General features: G+C 43.4%; 1 protein-coding gene across 3 annotated transcripts in view; it reads right to left on the reverse strand.

Annotated features, from left to right (window-relative positions):
• The window catches only part of ACVR1 (activin A receptor type 1), a 129,793-nt gene that overhangs the window by 87,843 nt on the left and 18,525 nt on the right, over positions 1-23,425 (reverse strand). Inside the window, exon 1 of one of the 3 annotated variants that reach the window (XM_046018564.1) lies at positions 2,135-2,223. The exons of the other annotated variants lie outside the window; for them this stretch is intronic. The gene's annotated coding sequence lies outside the window, so the exon portion shown is untranslated. Of the gene's footprint in view, positions 1-2,134; positions 2,224-23,425 lie in introns of those variants that run through there. 3 annotated transcript variants of the gene reach the window in all.

A 23,425-nucleotide genomic window follows, 5' to 3' on the forward strand; every position in this document is an offset into this window, starting at 1 on the left:
TTTTTTCCCAGAAAATTATTTCCAAGACAGTCCCCTTAGAACCAGGCCCCCGTACAGTCCTCAAGGCTAGGCTCTCACTCCCTGGCCTCCTTGCAGATGCCTTCAGTCAAGCTGCTGGGGCCAGAGTGGGCAAAGGATGAGTCCTTCTCACCACGACCATGCTATCTTCTTAATGCTTATTCCCCGCCCCACCACCCATTTTCCCAGCCCCAACCTTTTTATACCACACAGCAGTAAGAAAAGAACACAGACACCAATTGTTATAAAATGTAACTGAGCTTAATTTAATAAGCATAAAGAAGGTAAGAGAAAGGAGGAAAGAGTCAAAGCTGAATATTAAGGAAAGGAGAAGGAAGATCCACGGAATAAACGTATCTGTAAGTAGTACTCACTGGCTGGGATCACTTTAAGTTTACACATGAAATTGCTTAATGCATGAGTCATTTTAAATCATGACTGTATTGATTCACTGAGTATGTTCAAGCAAACCTGCAATAAAGATGACCTAGAGTCTGGAGATGCAGATGATTCTCCAATCAAAAGAATGGGGGCGACAGATATATTTTAGAAAAATGAAAGGCATAAATAAGTATGTGTTTGGAAATAACATTTTTAAAATTTTTTATTTATTTATTTATTCATTTCAGAGAGAGGGAGAGCACGGGCTCGAGCAAGAGCAGGAGAGTGGGGGAGGGTCTGAGGCAGACAGAGCAGCAGACTCTCCTGAGCAGGGAGCCCCACGCAGGGCTCAGGGCTAGATCCCAGGGCTGGGTCATGACCCAGCACGAAGGCAGATGCTTAACCAACTGAACCACCCAGGCACCCCTGCAAAAACACTTAAATCCTGTCATTTTCTTATTGCAAATGGGCAGAAGAATGTGAGATAGTTTATAAAAATTGGGCACGGGTTTAAAAAAAAAATGGGTTTAGAATTTACTGTTCTGAAGGCTTCTGTGACACAGTCAACAAACACTGGTGCCCGACTTGGGGAACGGGTCCAGGAGCTTGGCTTCTACCCTCACCCAGTGCACGGGATGACTGGGAGGCTGACCTTCAGCTTCTACTTTAATGCTCTTAGCTCTAACATCAGTCTTACATGCTGATGGTTTCTTTTTGGGGTGATGAAATGGCCTAACATTGGATAAGTGACAGTTGCACAATGCTGTGGCTTTACTCAAAGCCATGGGCCGCACACCATGAAAGGGGGGATGTTACAGTATATGAACTAACTCGAGAAAATGGTCTTGAAAAGAAAAATCAGTCTGAAAGCTCTTCGGCCTTTTCCTGTACAGCTTCAGACCCTGAGTGTATGCTGTGCTGTTAATTACACAGGCATACTGGGTCTCCCATCTCATTTTTATTGAAAGAGCTGAAGCTTTGGAATCACACCATTCAGTCTGGGAACTGAACCTAGGTCTGTCATTTCCTAGGCTCTGGAATCTTGAGCATGCTACCGTCTGAGCCCCCGTCCCCACCTACCTATCAGATGAGCAGAACGAGTCTGCTCAGACTGATGGTAAACAGCAAAAAATTTAAAATGGAAGGGGCTCTCAGATAGGACATGCCATCTGGTGGGAGAAAACCAAAGGGAAGACGTGGAAGCAGGAGGACGGGGCAAGCGAGGATTAGGGACCGAGGCCAGCCCACCTAGAATCAGGGCAAATCTCTCTGGAACCCTCTTTTGGGTTCCAATGATGCGTTGAGGTCAGAGTGATGTGAGGTGGGAGGGTGCGGTAGGCCTGCTCCCAGAAGCCTGTACAATTAGCCGACTACATTATCTACGACACCTAAATTTCTGGGTTCCTTCCCCAAGTCATTTTATATGAGTAACCACAAAACAGAGACATTTTCTATACTTTTAATCACCTCAAGAGTCATTAAGCATTCAGTCCACTAATGAAATTACAGTCTCTTGACTTGGACTGCTATTAATTAGAACACATAGTTTTGCACCAGGATTCATTTTTTATGGATTAATTCTATATAATAAAACATGCCTGAAGTTGATTGTGTTAGCAGACTTTTCATCGCAAGCCTCAAGATTCCACACCTGTGATTTAATTTACATCAGCGCAAGTTGAAACATCAGCTTTTCGATCATTTGTGATATTGCAACTCTTAAGAAACAACCTACCTGACAATGAATCCAAACAATCTGTATTTACCATCAATAACCCAAACTCCCAGCTGGGTTAGAATAATTCTTCATAGTGGTTTTAAGAACACCATTCTCACTTAAAAAAAAAAAAAAAGAAATGTGTTCTAGTTGATCAAGTAACTGACCCCTTCAATATTATGTACTGTATATGTGTGTATTTATGTATGTGTATATCTATATACACAGACACACACACTTAAAAATTTATCAACTTCATGCCACACAGGTTTCTACCCCGTAAAAACAATTCAAGAAGAGCTAAAAAGACTAGCGAGTTGTCAGCTCTGCCCTCCCCCAGGTAGAAGCTACACTAGAGCCAACTCAATTCCCACAGTCAAAGATCCTTGAGAGACCAACAGGTTAACAAAGGAGCCTTCCTCCACTGCACATGAAAGCACCCGAGGATGGCTCTCTGGTGGAACTGGAGAGTTAGCTGAGTATCACCGAGCTGGGATTCTTTCAATGAGATGACAGGACCCCGAAAGCACAACACAGGATTAAAAAGAAACAAAACATGAGCAAATGCTTCTGTTTACCATTCGCACTGTCAACAATTCTGAGAAAAATCCTGCTGAGTTTCAGGTCACTAAACCCTCGTCCATTTTATAAATATTTTTCTCCCTGATTTTGCTTTCTTACTTTTTTAGATCCCAGAGGGAAATGATCATGTTATCTAAGTTTCAGGATGGCTAATTTTCTAAAATTGGCAGGAAGGAAAAAGCTAGCTTTGGCTAGCTCTAATTTTGAACGCATTAGGTCTTGAGGTAGGGAACTCTTAGGTAATAATTTTTTTTTTTTAATAAAATGTTAGTTGTTTCGTGAGCCGCATTTTTGTTGTTTCTACCAGCATTGTGGTGCAGTCCGGTTTATTTTAAGACAACACACTCTAGCATATATTCCACTAAGTCTCCCAGAACTTACAACCAAATTTAGACTGATTTAACAAAACCACGAGGTGTCCTTCTATCTTACTTGACTTTGGACAAATGAAGAGTAGGTCAAATACATGTTTAAAAGCTATTTTAAATATAATCTTGTATGACCTTTCCTAGCACGCACATGCACACACACACACACAATGCTTTCATTTCTACTTTAGGGTTATACTCAATTCCTAATGCCTTTGGCAAAGACAAGATCCAATATGTAAGGTAATTAAGGGAAAAACAGGCAAATAAATATGAATATTCCACAGAAGTAATATGCCAAGTGTGGAAAAGGCTTTCGAAACTTCTTATATGAATATGCTCTCTCTCAAGGGAGAGAATGGTTCTCAACTATATGGTTATTTTGTATATCAAACATCAAGCATGGTAAGAAAACCAAGTATTTCACACCCACATCTGTCATTTCTCAAATACAGAATGATTTATGGATACATATTGTATGACTATATATTTAATCCATATATATTAAAAATGCAACTACAACCTTTAATGCAGGCCCTAATTATGTCTCCTCGGAAATTACCAGCATGCCACACACTACCCCCGCCATATCTTCTTCCTCCCCTAAATGTAGCTAAAACTCAGAACCGAGTCCAGACAGCCTAAGTTAGAACCCAGGCCCTGCAAATTCACTGTCTTTTCAGCCTTGGAGGCATAACTTACGGGCCTCATTTCCCTGAGCTGCAGAATTAAGATTTAAAAAAAAAAAAAAAATTGCGCCTGCCTCACAGAGTTATTATAAGGGTTAAGACTGAATATACGTAAAGCACTCAGAACACAAACCTGACATATACGCACCACGGAAGGGTAATCCATTACTGCGGATGCTGGTGTTCCTATTACAACCATCATCTTAACTGGTGTGAGATTCATTTCCTTCCTTTTCCTTTTCTTAATAGCTCTTACCTTTTAACAACTGAAAACTAGTTACTTTGGCTTGTCTTTGAATTCCGTTCTTTTCTCACTCTGGAAGACATCACAGAAGGCATAGGGGAGTGTGGTACTGAATCAGCTCTAAAGTATGTCAAAACTTCCGTACCTCAATAATAAATAATAAATGACTTGTGATACAACAGACTGCCATCTAGCTCTGTCCCATGGTGGAACTAAAAAGCCTATGTGCAAGGATCCCTTAACCAGCAGGGTTTATTGATAGACTCAAGGGAAAACTTCACACTGATACCAACTTTGCAGATTCCATCCTTCAAGGGTTATCTAGGAGCAGAAAACTGAATGCAAGTCACCACCAATCAACCAGCCAACGACACCTCTAATTTAATATATGGTGCTATTCTTTGTCAAGAAGGATGCAAATAGGAATACCTATCAAAAACACAACGGAGCCATTTATGCTATAAATTCTAAAAATGAAAACTAAAGAGTCACATCTGGAACTCACCCAAGTCCTTTAAAGACGTAAAATTAACACAGTGCTCGTCTGACATTTAGAAAAAGACAAGGTGGGGGCGCCTGGGTGGCTCAGTGGATTAAGCTGCTGCCTTGGTCATGATCTCAGGGTCCTGGGATCGAGCCCCGCATTGGGCTCTCTGCTCTGCAGGGAGCCTGCTTCCTCCTCTCTCTCTGCCTGCCTCTCTGCTTACTTGTGACCTCTCTCTCTGTCAAATAAATAAATAAAACCTTTAAAAAAAAAAAAAAGAAAAAGACAAGGTGGCACAATAGTGTAAACATGCCACGTTCGAAGCCATTCTTTACCTCATATCAATCACTGAGGAATCCTATTTCCTCAGAAGAGTATCTCTAGTCTGCCATCTAAATAAAAATTGTACTAGGAAAGGCCATATACTTTTTTTAAAAAATGCCTATCATAAAGGTTTTATATAAAACAGTTTGCCCGGGGCGCCTGGGTGGCTCAGTGGGTTAAAGCCTCTGCCTTCGGCTCAGGTCATGATCCCAGGGTCCTGGGATCGAGCCCCACATTGGGCTCTCTGCTCTGCAGGAAGCCTGCTTCCTCCTCTCTCTCTGCCTGCCTCTCTGCCTACTTGTGATTTCTGTCTGTCAAGTAAATAAAATATTAAAAAAAAAAAAAAAGGAAGCATTTTAAAAATAAATAAATAAAATAAAACAGTTTGCCCACGAACCTTCCTTTGCCATCTTGAGTCATAAGAGAGAAGAGACCATGCTTGAGATAGCATGACCACCGGCCCATTGGTGTGGCCTGGAAGTGGCTGGGGAGGGAGACATGTGCAGCCAGGATCCTTGAGACCTATAACCCACATGGAGTTTCCAAAAGGGAAACACAGGTTGCGCCTAAAATCAGATCTGCCTCTCCTGGCCCTGGCATAGTGCCTGACACAGGGCAGCACTCAAGGGAGTGTGACTGTCTCTCCTCTGCCACAGAGCCTTCCGGGTACCCCCAGCCCCCGCACCACCATCACCAGCATTCTGGCGCGTCTGGCGGGTCTAGATAGAGAACGCCCCACACTCGAATATCTGTTGCCTCCATGTCACGTCACACACCAGAAATCAAAAAGTCAAAGTAACTTGGAATATAAAGTCACAGGAAACAGAGACCGTACTAGGTCATCGGATCACCTCTCTTTTGAATTCCCAGAACTACTTTTCTACATCACTCAAATAGCATTTCTTTCCTTCCCTTCTCTGGAGACCATCTGGGCTTATGGGGCCTCAAGCCTCGAGCTACTAAGTTCCTAAAGTGAGGTCTCCTGCATGCAGCCTCACCTGCCTGGCTGGTGCAGGAACAGGGGAGAGGCTTTACTCAGAGAATGGGCTCAGAAAGCACACAGAGAATGAATGTGACTAAACCAAGCCTCTGCCGCTCTCCAAAATGAGATATGTTGGGGGGAAGAAATAATTTTTTTGCCACTAATTTTAAGCATGGAAATGCAAAGCTGTTTGGGGGGAAACTACAGCATTACCTCAGTGACAAGTGACTATTCTCCTGGCTCCTCAGCAGAACTATCAAACTTTAAGGCTCGTAACCCTTGGATACACTTTATATAAATTAACAATTTCTCTTGTCAAAAACTTCAACTAACCCAGACAAACAGGCTTGGAAACTACCAGCCAACTTCATTCTGTGAGTAACCATTAAGTTTTAATCAGATGTGGTTCAGTTTCTGGAACAGCGAGCATTAAGAAGGGCTCATCAAGGAAAATGGGCAAAAGTGGGGGCAGAAGGAGGAGGAGGCGGCGGCGGGGGGAGGAGGAGGAGGAGGAGAACAAAAGAACCGCCCCTGAAGCCAGTCATGTAACACAGACTCTTGACGGAATACTTCTGCCCCTCTTTGCAGCTGTTGTCTCCTGCAGTTGGCACGAAGCACTGCCAGTCTGGGACCGGCTTCCAGTGAGGACAGCATTGTTTCACTGGCTACTTAGGCAGTGCACACACCATTAATGGAGTTTTTATCTCTCCATTTTCCTGTCAGTACAGAACCAGCCAGTCTGACTCTGTTATTATCATTAAGAAAGCTTTTTTCCTCCCCCCTCCCCACACACATCTTTAATCCAAACAACATCTGGGAACTTCAGCCTCTATCATATAAAAGGGAAACAGATTTAGAGGTGGGGGGTGGGGGGGGAGGGAGACAGTTCCATCCACACTGAACAACAACCAAATTCCAACAGCCAAACTGATCTAGAGCCACTCAATAGCTCTAAAATGCTGTATGCTTCAAAAAGGCAAGTTATTTCCTACTGTATTGCTTTAAACCTCCTCTGGACCTTTGCTATATGAAAATAATACCATTTTGACATGTAGCGTTTTCTTATTAAAAAAAAGGGGGGGATCTACTACTGCTTTCTTAGGTGGCAAGTTCCGTTGTAAAATCAGAGTCAAGTATACTATTTATAAGATGATTTTTAGAAGAATGTATTTTTTTTCCAAAAAGGAAAAAAATAAAGACCCATTACGACACCTAACAAGCAATACATCTCCAGTGTACAAACTAATAAGAAAAAAAAAAAATGGCGCCATTAAACCCAGAAAATATGTCCTCCCGTAACAGACAGCTGTCTCCTCTGTAGTTTAAATGTGCTTTTTGCTTAGATCACTCCGTGAGTCATGGAATCAATACAGGAAAACGCACAGAGCCAGCCACACTGCTGATTCCCACGGCAGAGCCACACAGTTCCTCCGTCCTCTGTCCCGTCTCTGTCTCCAACACATGCGGGGGGGGGGGGATGTGTAGTGGGGGATGTACACCCACTTTCTACTTCATGCTTGAACCTGCCTCACAGGGTCCTCACTGCCGGTCTTCTCATCAAATTCCTTCTCTACCAGTAGAAACTAAAAGTTACAGACCTCACATACGCAGTTGTCAAGCAATCCCTTATGCTCTGCACCCCTGTCCTTTCTGAGTTTTCTAGAAAGCACCAATAACAGCCATACTTAGGCACTTAGGTTAGACGGGATTTACTTCCCCAGAAATGCTCACCAAAGCGAAGACACAATCAGAACCGAACATTTCGGAAAAGCCAAAATCGGAGTCAGCAACGGTTAATAGTTTATTTTTAATTTATCTTTCCGTTCCATTCAGCAAAAATAGAGGGAAATCACTAACTGTCTGCACCGCGGGCTCCTGCTCCCCGGAAGCTCTGCCTTCCAGCCCCTCACAGTCTGTTGTTAATGACGGTCTCAGTAACCTGATCCTCCCCCAGTGGGAGACTTGAGTAAGCACTGGCCTCTCTCTGCTCTCGCCTTTCCATTGTCCCACCCCGCAGGGCCAGCTGTTTCTGACAGCCAAATTGCTGCGTGCTAAGCAATGAATGCTGTCAGAGAAGGAATTTTCATTTCTATAATGCATAGGCTTCCGTGGACAAATTATCCAGCTTATGGTGCTGGCTGCAGGATACTGCTCCAGGCTTGAAGTGCTGCCAAAATGCAGCCTTTCCTCCCCTCTCCCTAGCCCCTGGCTGACGAGACAGTCACTCAAAATGAATCTGAATGGCCAGAGAGAACAGAACACGTGCTTTCAGGGACAAACAAAACATATGTCAGGAATAGCTGTCCAGCTACAATCTTTGATGCAATGGCATAAGGAGCAAAAGCTAATTGAGCTGCTGTCACACCACAGAGCTACCTTGCATGGCATCCATTAAGACCTACCGTAATTTGATACCCTGCAGTGTGCATCCCTGGGGCATTAGCAAAATCATTGGCCCTTCGCTTCCAAGGGACACCAGACTTAGCTGAAAACACACACGAACTTACTGCTTCCTGAAAACCAAGGTGGTAACCACCAATCAACAATCCATGAGGTCCCGAAACATTACTCCTTCATGGTTAACTAAGGCTCCTGATACGTGATTTATAGAATTATTCTGTAGGAACTGTTTGCCTCTCCAACGCCACCCCCACTCCCAGCAACAACCCCTGACTTGGGTTGGGGCTATGCCCCTTCCTTTCCAGAGTGAATGTTAGGGGAAGAGGGACTAGGCCAATCAACACACAGCATTCACTGTGGGGTGGGATGTGACCTTGGCTGGTCCAATCAGAGTGACTCTTGGGATTTTGCTGGAACTGCGAGAAAAGAAAGTTTGATCTTCTCATTTTACTCAAATCTGGGAGAATATGCCACAGCCATTTTACTCTCACGAAGGAAGAACGTGACTGAGATTGGAGTGGCAAAGAAAGATGAATTAGGGGGAAAACAACAGGGTCCCAGGGACATCCCCTTGAGTCCTGGGTCAACCCAGATCTAAAACCTGCCCTACTCTAGACTCCCCAGTATAGTAACCATCAGATTCTCATCTTACTGAGGCCAGTCTGGGTTTTCTGTCACTTGCAAATGCAAATTAACAGATGAACCATCATTCCATCCTAAGAACACCCACCGGTTAACACAAACACATATGTTATACCTTACCATGTAAGTAAGAAAAAGGTTTTGTATTTTTGGTTGTTTCCTGTGAGAACTCACTCTTTCACTTGTCCCTTCCAGTTCTCATACCCTAACGGGAGTTAAAATACACAAAGCATCACCAGATTTTGCCCCTTCTGCAAGGTGTCTGAATCTCCAAACAGAGAAGAGGAAGCCAAAAATTCATGACCTGCATTTTCTTTTGGTGTCATAGATCTTAACACAACCCAGCCCGTGCGGCACAGAGAAAGTGGACTCTGGTTAGCAAGTAGTGGTCCATCAGCACTATGTCAATGAAGCCAATGGAGAGAAAGGCCAGGAAATCATCATAACCCTGACCAGGGGAGGGAGGGGGACACCTACTCTTCTGCTAGGGGTTCGGGTCGGCCAAAGCACAAGCACCTGCAGTCTGCAAGCTGCCAAGGCCATCACGCGCCCCACATCCTGCAGCTGCCCTCTTTATCATTAACTACTGTCTGGCCAACAAGGGCAAGGCTCCGTTCAAGAACACCGGGAACTTTAAGGCAGGAGGCATATCCAGAACCATGGTGGGCTCACAGCCACTCGCTACAACTATAAATATCCCTCTGGCCGCCAGCCCAATAACAACCACAATTCCTGCTCCCTGGTTGGTAAAAGAACTGCAGGTCTCTTTCCCCCAAGAAATTCAGCACTACCAGGGATGGCAAAAACCGGGAAGTGTGTGTATAGGTTTACTCAATCCCCAGGCAAGCCTCGTTTCCCACCCTCCTCTCATCCGTACCTGGCCTCTGAGCCCCAAAGACCAAAATGAGGAGACTTCAAAGTTGAAACTCAAATGAATACGATCTCAGTTTGGTGCTTAAGAAAAACTGGAGGACACAGGGTCAACATTTCGAAAGAAGGGAGAAAGGGAGGAAGGGAACAAGATCAACCCACTCTCAACGCCTCTGCATCGTGACGATCACTATTAGGTTTGGATCCCGGACCCAGAGAGTCATTCTTTTACTGGAAGAAATGAGGGAGCAGGGTGCCCTGACTCCTCACCTGCAGAGAGCAGAAAGCAGTACAGGAAGTCCACGAAAACAGCTTAGACAGGGAAATAAACGACACACTTGTTCAGCTGCCTCTCAAGGACAGTTTTAAAAAAAATCTCAAGACGGACTTCAGCTCAGTGGTTGAAGATCCACCTAAAACCTGAAGCAGAGTTCTCCTTAGTACTTTAGGAGGGTCATTTTAGGGAAATACCTTGTGTCACACCCACTGTGGAAACACAGAAGCCACAATAACCCCAAACACGGAGGAAGACCCTGGATAAGATCTTTTGTACCATTTCCTCTCCAGCACCCGGCACAACAGAGTGCCATGCCCCAGCATGGATGGATCTCTCTTCCAAACAACTTCCTGACCCTTAGGACAGGCCAGTCCAGAAAAAAAGAAAAAGAAGAAAAAAACAGCAGAGAGTACAGAGGGTATTGTGAACCCTACCAAGTTCACTGCCTTTCCTCCCTGTGGTCATTCATGCACTTGACCAATCAGTCCTGAGCACCGACGAGGAGCCAGGAACCATTTTAAACTCTGGAGGTGTACAAGCAAATGTGACCAAGTTCTTACCCTCGTGCCGGTTACCTTCAGGCAGAAAACCCCACATGGAAGTTCTTTCATGCATCTACCCATACCTTCTGCTCTAAGGACCTAAATCTGAGAGTTCCCTCCATTATAAGAATGCATGCTCTTATATATAAGGAATTCTTCAACTCACGAACCAGTTAACTCTGGAAAAAAGTCTTCCATATCCAGGCACAAAATCAAAGTTCAGCATGGATGATGGCCCAATTGACTCAATTTCTGCCACTTTGTGCCCCTTCCTTCTTTTTCCCCTGAAATGATCTGATATACAGAGGGACTTAAGGAAAATCATTTTAATCCAAAATGTTGCCTCTGGGCAAGGGTCTGTTTGAAGACTCATCTACAGTGGTTTCTTTTCTCAACCTGAAAACCGGGGAGGCAGCGTATGAATCGAAGCTTCCCTAGTACAAATAACAACGTATTTAATCACATCTCTATTATATAATAAGCCAGGTAATACAGAATAAAGCTCTCAGACTTTAACAGTCACAAAATTACTTCTAAAAATATGAGTTTAACACTCACTGAACCATACCCACAGCCTACCCTCCCATTGACTTTGGAGGCAGAGGCCTCGAACTAATGAGAAGTACAGCTTTACAAAGCTAGCACAATTCATGCGTCCACTCAGTAATAGTGTGTTTTTATTCCTGCCATTTTTCTCTCTCTCTACAAACCAAATAAATAACCGTACAGCCAGATTATAAGGATGGATATATTCAACACAGCATTACCCAACACACACCAGTCTGTTTCCTAAATCCGCCAAGATAGGATCTTACCGTGGGTGACTTAATATCACTAGGATCCCAGTTTCCCCTGCAAAGTGGGTAAGAAAAGCAGCCACAACTTTCTGAACATTTCTCAGACACCAGATAGGGCTATGAGATTTACACATACATTATCACACTTCATCGCTCCAACATGGATAATGAGGCAATAGGAATTATGATCTCCACTTTACAGATGACAAAATTGAAGCTCAAAGAGACTAAGTAACTTACCTAATGTCACAAAGCTGCAAAGTGGCAGAATGAAATTCAAACCCACACTTGTCTGAAACCATTCTTACCCATTCTGTTAAAATCTCTGCATCATGAAGGGCGCCTGAGTGGCTCAGTCAGTTAGGCAGCCGACCCTTGACTTCAGCTCAGGTCAGGAGATGGAACCCTGGCCGGGCTCCGTGCTCCGTGCTGGCCCTCCGCCCCTACCCCCCATGTCCACGCATGTGTGCACTCTCTGTCTCTCTCTCTTCTCTTTCTCCCTCAAATAAATAAGTAAATAAAACATTTTCTCAAAAGAAGTCTCTGCATCACGGGAGAGGATTAGCACATACCTTTCAGAGCAACCTTGTCACAGACTGCTGTCACCGTTAAGCTAAATGGTTACATGTCACAGACTCAACCAGTTATATGAGGGTTCATGGATATAATAAAACTCCAGATGAAGATATCATAACCTTGAAAATACCAAAAAGACTGAAAACTCAGTCACCCTCCCTATGTGTAGTACAAAAAAACCCACCAAGGTACCACTTGAACTTTAACAGGGTTAGACCGCCAGCATCCGTTCAAAGTAAGACTGAGACCAAAGAAGAAAAGGTATTATCAGATAACCTTGAAATTAAGCCAAATGAAGAAAAGAAAACAATTGGGAAGGCAGCTGTGCTTGCAGGGCAGGCCAAGAAGAGTGAGCCCAGAGGCTGGACGACTCGGTGAAACCAGCTGTACAGGGAAAGTATGTCTGGGGGCCGCCCTAGGCAGGTAGCTCCACTGTGCTGGGGAAGATCGAATGTGGGTGCCGATGACAACTGCCTTCTAACTTTGGAGAATCCACTGGAAAGGCTTCCAGTGACAACAGAGACCTCCAAGAGACCAGGTAAGACAAATTCCAGATGGTGGCGGATCTGCCAAGCTTGACCTGGCAGAGCTCCAAACCCATTGTCCCTGCCAGGTCTGCCTTGCCCTGTGGAGGCTTCTCTGCTCGTTCCAGAGCCGGCCCCTCCAAACCACTCCCTTAAAGTAAGGTTTCTGAGAAATAAAAGCTCCCCCCAAAAATAAGACCAGAAATTAATAAACAAAAAGCTTGCACTAAGAAAGATCACTTACTATATTTCAAAAGAGCACCCTGATAGTCACCATGCCACAATTTTTATGCCACCTTCTGTAAAAATCCTTACCTTTTCTTGAGTTCCCTGCCGGGAGCTAAGGGTTGCATAGCGAAAGAAAGCTTCTTGCCTTCAAGGGTCGGAAGTATCCATGAAAGCACAAAATAACGGACAGAGCTGAGGAGTTCTGAGTCTATAGTTATGCCACTAAGTCAAGAGATCAAAGAAAGAAATCATGACTGTGAGCTACAATGTCCAGTGGGTTGAATGGTGCCCCCCCCCAAAAAATACATTCACATCCTAATTCCTAGAACTTGTGAATGTGACTTCATTTGGAAAAAGGGTCTTTGCAGATATAACTGAACTAAGTATCCTGAGTGGGACTGTCCAGGATTACTCGGGTGGGTCCTAAATCCAGTGCCTAGTGTCCTTAGGAGAGGCAGAGAGAGTCACATAGAAAGAGGAGAAGGCCACGTGCAGACAGAGCAGAGGCTGGAGTTACTTCACTAGAGACCGAAGAAATGCCTGGAGCGCCCAAAAGCAGAAGCAGGGAAGGATCCCTTTCTACGGCCATCGGAGAAGCCCCGCCAGGCCTGACATCCTGACATTAGACTTCTGGTCTCCACAATTGTGTAGGAACAAAGTTCCAGAGCTTTAAGCCACCAACTTGGCGGCCATTTGTTATGGAAGCCCTGGGAAACTACCATGGAGGGTGAGGACAATGCTGCTCAGGGACCAGGCCTCACAGGCATGGTCCAGAGCTCTGCAGGAATGGGGGAGTGGGGGGGCAGGCCGTGCAAGCCAAGAGCCAGTGGTGGTGGGAGCACAGTGAGTAGGCGCAGGCCACTGACGTGGAGATCAGAGACCAAAGACAGAACGCAGAATGTGGGGGAGACCACAACTGCAGGGTCGATCTAGGTCAGGTGAATTGTTCTGGTTATAGGAGAGTCGCCAAAGACGTCTGAGTGAGGGAATCAAATGTGCAACGTAATGTTCAAGGAAAATTGATTTCATGTGAAAAAGGAGAATGAACTAAAAGCAAATATCCAACAGACCTTCCTGTTGTGAAGAAAGAGTCTTTAAAGAACAGAAAACAAGTATCCACGTCCTAATCCCCAGGATCTGTGACCATTACCTTATATGACAAAGGAACTCTGCAGATGTGATTAAACTAAAGATGTTGAGATGGGGAGATTATCCTGGATTATCTGGCGGGCCTTAAACATAATCCCAAGCGTCCCTTTAAGAGGAAATCCGGGGGACGCTCAACCGGAGAGAGACAGCAACGCGACAATGGAAACAGAATGAAGGGATGTGCTGTGAAGACAGAGGAAAGGAGCCACAAGCCAAAGGAAACAGATTCTCCTCTCAGAGCCTCCAGAAGCACAAGAGAACACATTCCTGTTGTTTCAAGATACTACATTTGTCATGATCTGTTACAGTGGCAACAGCAAACTATGGTTTATGTTTTCTCCTCTGAAATTCATATCTTACCCTGAACTCCTCCGGAAATGATTCGTCCCTGCTCCTCCCCCTGGCTCACCTATGCTGGTCCTGTTTCATTCTTCCAAAATTCACATTCAATACCCTCTGTGTTAACACTTTTTAACTCAGTTGCTTTAGACCTTTGTGCACTTCGAAATTCATTATTTCCTATATATGCCATATGACTCAGAGGTAGGAGAGAACCTCTAATTTACTCACCCATCCACCTCATTCCAAAAAGGATTTAAAAATAAACTCTTTCTGGACGCCTCGGTGGCACACTCGGTTGGACATCCAACTCTTGATTTCTTCAGCTCAGGTCATGCTCTCGGGGTCACGGGATCAAGCCCCAGGTCAGGCTCTTGCTCATCAAAGAGCCTGCTTGAGATTCTCAATCTCTCCCTCTGCCCCTCCTGGACTCCGCATGTACACATATTCTCTCTCTCTCTCTGAAATAAATAAATAAATCTAAAAAAAAAAAAAAAAAAAAAAAAGGAAAAAGCTCTTTCCTTCTGGAATGACGGAAATGTATTATATCCTCACCTGTGTGATGCCTTACTTGGTTGAAATCAGACATCAAAATTCATTGAGCTGTTTGCATAGGATTGTGTACATTTTACTGTATGCGTGCTATAACTCGATAAAAGCTAAAAGAGGAAAAAATCTGATTTCACCTCTTCTCCTCTTGAGGACAAGAGAGTAGGTTCCAAGTCTCCAAAAGAGAAGAGAGAAAGCAACATGTCAGAGTGAGAGAGTGAGGTTTATTATAAAAAGAGGCTGGACTGGGCACCTGGGTGGCTCAGTGAGTTGACCCTTTGCCTTCGGCTCGGGTCATGGTCTCGGGGTCCTGGGATCGAGCCCTGCATCAGGTTCTCTGCTGGGCAGGAAGCCTGCTTCCCCCTCTCTCTCTCTGCCTGCCTCTCTGCCTACTTGTGATCTCCATGTGTCAAATAAATAAACAAAATCTTTTAAAAAAAAAAAAAAAAGGAGGCTGGATGAGTGAAGAAAAGTTTAAGCATAAAGGATGGTGTATATATTGTCCTCAGAAGAGATCTGCAGATAAACTCTTAGGAAAAAAACATCAGGGGCTCCTAGGTGGCTCCGCCAGTTAAGCAACTCTTGATGTCAGCTCAGGTCATGATCTTAGGGTCCTGAGATAGAGCCAAACACCTCAGACTCTGTGCCCAGTGGGGAGTCTGCTTGCGATTCTCTTCTCCCTCTGTCCCTCCTCCAGCTCACGTGCTCATGTATACGCTTTCTCTCAGATAAATCTTTTTTTAAAAAAGATTATTAAAAAATACCAAAAACAATAAACCAAAAAAAGAAGGACGAAAAGGAGGGACGGAGGAAGAATAGAAGGAAGGAAGTAAACTAGAATAGCTTAGAGAGCAATTGATTAGATTGTCTTTCAAGCTTTTCATCCCCAACAGTAATTAAAAAAAAAAATCTTGTACTTCAACTCATTACATATACACATATGTAAAATTGAAACAAAAAATTTCATGAGGCAATTCTTACTCTTGCAATACATGAGTTTTTATTCAAACTTTCATTTTCTTTCATTTCTAATGCTGAGTGTGACTCACTAAATTGATCTAGTAATAGATCATGACCCACAGTTTATAAAAACAGTAAGACATGGGTAGCAGGGACTGAACTGGACCGGAAGAAGATATTATCAAAAAGGCACTCTCCTCTAATGGTATGCTTAGGGGAGAAAAGTTCAGAAGTTTTACTTTTCAACAGAAAGCCAGTTTAAAAAATATATATTTGAGACAATCTGTATTAAAAGGAAAGTTTTGAATTTTCTCATTAAAATTTTCTACTTAACCACCGCCAAATCCCAACCCATCTGGGTCCCAAATTTGAGACTCAGTTTGATACTCAATGTTCAATTCAAGGAATGTATCTGCTAGAAGATATGCAAAGGTAAACAAGATATGGTCCTTACCTTCAAAGAGTTTATAATCTACCAATAAAGAAAAAAATAATAAAGCACTACGGGATGGAGAACCTGATTTTAGCCGGAGAAGGGGATATGGCAAAGGCTGCATGGTAAAAGAAATGGCATTTAAAGTGGGGAGGGAAGAGAGAGAGGGATGGGGAGAGAGCAGCTGACAGAATTATACACAGTACAGAGGAAGCTGGCTAATAGTAGGCTGTGGTTGATTTAAAATGTGGCCCCAAAATTCACTGGCTCTCTTACCATCAAGGCACAGGATCTATATCCCCTGCCTTTGAATCTGGGCTAATGTGACTGACCAAGAGAATATGGTAGAAGTGACACTGTTAACAGTTTCCGGAAACAAGCCTGGAGAAACTAGAAGCTTCCATCTCCTGTTTCCTGTGACACCTGCTCTTAGAACTCAGCCACCATGTTCGGAGGGAGCTCAGAAAGACCACATGTATGGCCGCCAACCTTCAAATATTCTCAATTAAGGCCCCAGACACCATAAAACAGAGCCAAGCTGTCCTTGCTATGCACTTTTCAAATCCTGAGTCACTACACTATGACCACAAAAAAAATGGATGTAATTTTATGCCACTACTTTTGGGATGGTTTATCGTGCAGCAATAGACAGACTGGCATAGCACAGCCAGGAGTCTTAGAGGACATGGTAGAAGATAACCATGGCAAAGAGTCGGAAGGAAGATACCACATATCTTAAAGGTCAACCTAAGCAACTTAAAAATTCTTCTACATGCAATGGAGAGTAGTTGACCGGTCAAAGATCAAGGAAATTAAATGACTGCATTAGAAAGATTACATTAGCAGCAGCATATTGAAGGGATTTCCAGCAAGTTCAGAGGAACACTTGAGGTAGTTAACAACAATCCTGAGTGTAGATCTCCTAAGTATCTCCACTCTACAAATGAAGTTCTTGAGGGAAAGATAATCTAGAACACTTTAACATCTAATCTAGTAGTGAATCCCATTGGCTCTACCTTCAAAGCATATCCTGACTCCAATCAACCTCTTCCCATACTTCTAGGCCTGGTCCAAGGAAGCCATCACTATCTCTCATTTAGACCAGTGCCGATCCAACTGAATTTACCATCTGGAATGGATCAATACTGACGTAAAACACCCTGTCCAGTGACTTGGGTCTGCTGATCACATGTCAGTCACGGCAACATCAAATTGCCTTAACAGTTTCTAAACACTTAATCATAATTTCTGAAATTAACATAGTACAGATCAGAAACAAGTGGTTTTGGGAACAAGCACTTCAGATTGAGTCCAAATTCCCTACAGGCATCAATCTTTGGGATCTGAGAACAAGAAATTGGGATTCCTGGGAGTTTTTGAACTCACAAATTATTTTTAAAACATTTCCAGGGACACCTGGGTGGCTCCGTTTGTTAAGCGTCTGCCTTCGGCTCAGGTCATGATCCCAGGGTCCTGGAATCAAGTCCCACATCGGGCTCCTTGCTCAGCAGGGAGCTTCTTGCTTCTTGCTCTTGCTTCTTGCTTCTCCCTCTGCCTGCCCTTCCCCCTGCTTGTACTCCCACTTTTTCTCTGACAAATAAGAAATACAATCTTTAAAAAATAAAAATAAACCATTTCCAATATTCTTTTCTCTTTACTATTATGAATATCTTCTAAAAAATTGTTTAATAAGTAATGTTAAGTTTAGGAGTATTTACAAAAACCAAAGCATATAACGATACTCAAACACTGGGAAATGACAACAAACATATAGTATTTGAATAGGTTAGTAGCACTATGCAGAATCATATGTCAAAATTACCAATTTGAGGATTTATTTTGCTTCCAAAACTTATTATCACTACCCACAGAGTTTTACTTTAAAAAAAAAGAAAAAGAAAAAAAAAACACTCTACACAAAAATGTATTAATATCTATTTGCAAAATGATTCATTGTTAGCAACAGGCAGGCCACAAATATACCATACATGGATAACCTGGCAATAGCAATAGGCAAGTCTGACTGGTTAAATCCTGGCCACTTCTCTCCTTGGTGCTCTTCGTTTGATTCCCAGAATAGTCAACCTTAACCTTCTACTCCATGTGTCAGTGTTTCCTGCTCTGGCTTTTCAACTTGAAGTCAGGAGATTCCATAGAGCCAATAACTTCTCTATGTAAATTGTGGCTAGTGGGCACCTTATTGGACAATGCAAGTATCAAGAATCTTAGACAACAAATGAGCAAAGGGAAAAAGAAAGAGAGAAGACAAACTAAGAAACAGATCCTTAACTGCAGAGAACACACTCATGGTTCCCAGAGGGGAGGTGGGTGGGGAGACGGGTGAAACAGGGGATGGGGATTAAGGAGGGCACTTGTCATGAGGAGCACCAGGTGATGTACAGAAGTGTTGAATCACTATATTGCACACCTGAAACTATTATAACACTGTATGTTAACTAACTGGAGTTAAAATAATAACTTAAAAAAAAAACTTAGAAGATGAATATTAAAAGAGAAACAAACAATCCACCTCTGAAAATTCCAAAATTTGGGGGGAAAAGTACAAAGAAGCCAATAAAAAGCCAAGTGAGAAAGGATTAAGTAATCAATAAAAGCTCTGAAAAAATTTAAACAAGGAGGAAATGTTACCAGACTACAGACACAGACCAAAGTCCCAGGCAAGATTTAAGAATGGATTTTAAACACTTAGGTGATAATCCCTGGGGACCCCAACACTAAGAGCAGGTCGTACAAGATTAACCTAATTTCCTTTTTCAATAAGATTCTGAAACTGTGAGTTCAAGGAAACACACACTTCTAGGTTTTAGCAAGGCATCTGACAAAGGCTCTTATGAAATACCTGTGGTCAATATGGGCAAAAAGATAAGCAGATGTATCTGTAAGTTACCGCATTCAAAGTGTGCATTGGAAGAAACGGAATCCAAAATGTTCAAGATTATTGCTATGACTAGGAACTGACACACTGGAAATTAATCAAGGTAAAGCTAAGTTCTTATATTTAGTGAAGGGAATAAAAACCCAGCAGCACAAGCAGACACACAGAATTCGAGGGAAACAGGATCTAGCAGCAGCACCTACGACAGCAGATAGATATGATATAATAGGGGACATTTTGAGATTTCTGTTGGTAATGACCTCAGTAAAGTAGGACTGTGTGGTTCTCCGAATTATAGCAGTTTGGCTGCATACTACAAGCATGGAAGTCAAAAACATTAGAAGAGAGAAAATTCAGTCAGGTGCATTGCAATCCACTCTAAATACTGATTTTAAAGACTTTCAATCAAACAAAGATATGAGCAATGAGGTGGGCAAGACCAATGGAAGCGCCAGAGACATTCTGCTGAGAAAAAAAGATTATCAGGGATGAGTGACAGTTCTAATCATGTAAATACAGTATTACACTCTATTTCTTACAGCTGGAAAAAAAACAAACAAACTATGACCAACGGTTGCACTTATTATAGACAAAAACAAACAAACAATCCCTGACAATTAATACCATCTAAAGGCAGAGTGGGTCACAGTAGACACTGTGTCCCCTAACTGCAGAAATTCCACAAGGCCCGGGGGCTCACACACAGGGCACAATGCAGGGCTTGGGTGGTTGGACGAGATCCTCCGCACCTTGTGACTCTACCCCAAGGAAGAGCCCACTGAGGAAGCCACAAACCCCCCTGAGGCACTCGCATCTGATGCCCAACCTGGCACTTTGGAAACATTTAATGAATGGGAGTGACTTCAAAAGAATTAGGGGAAGGAAAAAAAGAGAGAATGTTATATCTCAAAGACAATGACAAGGGGCTTAAGAGTCAGCCATTAATGTACACTCAGGTTTTTGTTTTTGTTTTTTTGAAATGCTTCCTGAGGAAGTACTTACGAAAGTTACAGGGTTCAAAACATTTTGATTCATGATAGGGAAGACATAAACCTATTTCTAAGCTCAAGGCAAAAGCTAACAAAAAGGATAAACTAGAAGAGGTTGGGAGAAAAGGACAGAAAAATAGAACAAGACCTTGGGAAAGGAGACCAGACTCAACCTGAAAATATCTGGGACAGAGTAAGTGCTGGATAACATGTTTAAGATACATCCTCACATGTACAAACAAAAGTACTTAAAAATGGACGCCTGGGTGGCTCAGTGGGTTAAGCCTCTGCCTTCAGCTCAGCTCATGATCTCAGGGTCCTGGGATCGAGCCCCGCCATCGGGCTCTCTGCTCAAGCGGGGAGCCTGCTCCCCACCCCCGCCATCCTGCACACCTTCTTCTCTGCCTACTTGTGATCTCTGTGTCAAATAAATAAATAAAATCTTAAAAAAAAAAGGGGGGGGCACCTGGGTGGCTCAGTCGTTAGGCGCCTGCCTTTGTCTCCGGTCATGATCTCAGGGTTCTAGGGTCAAGTTCCACATCGGGCTCCCTGCTCAGCTGGGCGTCTGCTTCTCCTTCTACCCCTCTCCTCTCCCACTTTCTCTCTCTCAAGATAAATAAATGAAATCTTAAAAAAAAAAAAAAAGGTACTTAAAATCATTGTTTTACATAGTGATGCAAACACACACACTATAGGTACTACAGGTACCATGATCCTCTAATGGTATTAATTCCCAGTAAGCCTAGTTTCCTAATTATCCACATACATAAAATAGACTGTTAGTCCACCCAGAATGTCGTAACAAAATACTACAGTCTGGGTGGCTTAAACAACAGAAATTTATTTTCTCAGAGTTCTGGAGCCTGGGAAGTCCAAGATCAAGGTACCCACGAACTGAGTTCCTGAGGAGGACATCACAGACAGCTGCCTTCTCACTGTGTCCTCACACAGCAGACAGCAAGTCTCCCTGGTGTCTCCATATGAGGGCACCAGTCCCTTCCTGAGGGTCTCACCCTCATGACCTCATGTAAATCCAGTTATCGCCCAGAGACCCCATCTTCATTAAAAATATATATATTTTTTTATATTTTATTTATTTGACAGACAGAAATCACAACTAGGCAGAGAGGCAGGCAGAGAGAGAGGAGGAAGCAGGCTCCCCGCGGAGCAGAGAGCCTGATGCAGGGCTCAATCCCAGGACCCTGGGATCATGACCTGAGCTGAAGGCAGAGGCTTTAACCCACTGAGCTGCCCAGGCGCCCCCAAAGACCCCATCTTCAAATACAGATGGTCTCCCACTTCTGACAGCTCAACTTAGGAGTCTCTGACTTTACAAATGTGTTAAAGCAATAACGTGTTCAATAGAAACCAAACTTCAAATTCTGAATTTTGAACTTTTCCCAGGCTGGTGAAACAGAGAATGACACTCTCTCATGACATTGGGCAACACAGTTCCCAGTCAGTCACGCGATCATGAGGGTAAATAACCAATACCCTGACCACCACTCTGTACCCAGATACTCACTGTGTGTCTCACTTTCAGTACCGTATTCAGTAAGTTACATAAGATATTCAACAATTTATTATAAAATAGGCTTTGTGTTAGATGATTTTTCCCAGCTGTAGGCTAATGTAAGTGTTGTGGGCACATTTAAGGCAGGCTAGGCTAAGCTGTGATGTTTAGTAGGTTAGGTGTATTAAATACTTTTTGATTTAGGGTTACCATCAACTTATGATGAGTTTATCAGTATGTTACCTTAACCTAAGTTGAGAAAGAGCTGTACTATCACACTGAGGAGTTAGAATTTAAACATATGAAATTTGGGGGACACACACAATTCAGTGAATTGCATACATGAACAAATAAAATTATTAAAGATTATCTTCAAAACTGTTGCCTGGGGCGCCTGGGTGGCTCAGTGGGTTAAAGCCTCTGCCTTCGGCTCAGGTCATGATCTCAGGGTCCTGGGATCGAGCGAGCCCCCATCGGGCTCTCTGCTCAAGCGGGGAGCCTGCTTCCTCCTCTCTCTCTGCCTGCCTCTCTGCCTCCTTGTGATCTCTGTCAAATAAATAAATAAAAATCTTTAAAAAAAAAAAAAAAAAACTGCTGCCTGTGAATGTTCCAAAATCCAAATGAAATCAGACCCCTTTCCTACCTAAAATTCCCTAATAGCTAACACAGTTTGGGAGTAAGAGCTGAACTGCTGAGCACAGAATAAGGAGACCTCACAACGTGGTCCTCACCCACCTCTCCAGCCTTATGCCACATCAGTCCCCACACATACCACAAGCTATAACTAAATTCCCTGCAGTTCCCAGCAGGAATGATGATCTTCTCATGCCTTCTACCTTTTCCCTGAATGTTCACCATGTTAGGATACCTGCCCTACACTGTCAGGCTGATTTTTAAAGATTTTATTTATTTATTTGACAGAGAGAGAGAGCACAAGCAGGGGGAGCAGGAAAGGGAGAGGGAGAAGCAGACTCCCCACTGAACAGGGAGCCCAACGTGGGGCTCTATGCCAGGACCTTGGGATCATGATGGGAGCCAAAGGCAGACCCTTAACCAACTGAGCTGCCCAGGCACCCCTTCAGTGCACACTTTAAAAATAAGTAAAAATTAGGGGCCCCTGGGAGGGTGGTCAGTTAAGCGTCTGCCTTCAGCGTGGGTCATGATCCCAGGGTCCTGGGATGGAGCCCCACATGGGGCTCCCTACTCAGTAGGGAGTCTGCTTCTCCATTCCGCCACTGCTCATGCTCTGTCTCTCTCTCTCTGTCTCTCTCTCTCTTGAATAAATAAATAAAAACTTTTTTAAAAATTAAAATAAATTGGGGTGCCTGGGTGGCTCAGTCAGTTAAGCGACTGCCTTCGGCTCGGGTCATGATCCCAGGGTCCTGGGATCGAGCCCCGCATCGGGCTCCCTGCTCTGCGAGGAGCCTGCTTCCCCCTCTCTCTCTGCCTGCTTCTCTGCCTACTTATGATCTCTATCTCTCTGTCAAATAAATAAATAAAATCTTTAAAAAAAATTAAAATAAATTAAAAAATAAAAATAATAAAGTGTGCACTTAATACCTCCATGGGTCAGAAACTTCCCTACACCCTTCTGCCCAAGATGGGTTAGGTGTCCCTCCTCTGGACCTGCTGTTGTACCTTCCACACACTTCTGTGATGGACAGCACTTGCCCACCTGCCCTGTAACTGCGGATGCATGTGTCTCTCTGACTAAGCTGCGAATTCTCCTGAGGCCAGGAATATCACCTTTGCTACAAGCAGAGGGCCTACCATATCACCTGTATTGAATAAAATAATAATAATAATAATAATAATAATAATAAATAAGGAACAGAAAAAAGCATGAATCAAAACAAACCATAAATAGATCATGAATGTTTGAAGAAAGAAAGATGATGGAAGCATTTCTTTTTTTTATTATTCCTAACAATTCACATCCACCTTCATGGACA

The sequence above is a fragment of the Meles meles genome, chromosome 9 (assembly GCF_922984935.1).
Source record: "Meles meles chromosome 9, mMelMel3.1 paternal haplotype, whole genome shotgun sequence".
Taxonomy (NCBI): domain Eukaryota; kingdom Metazoa; phylum Chordata; class Mammalia; order Carnivora; family Mustelidae; genus Meles; species Meles meles.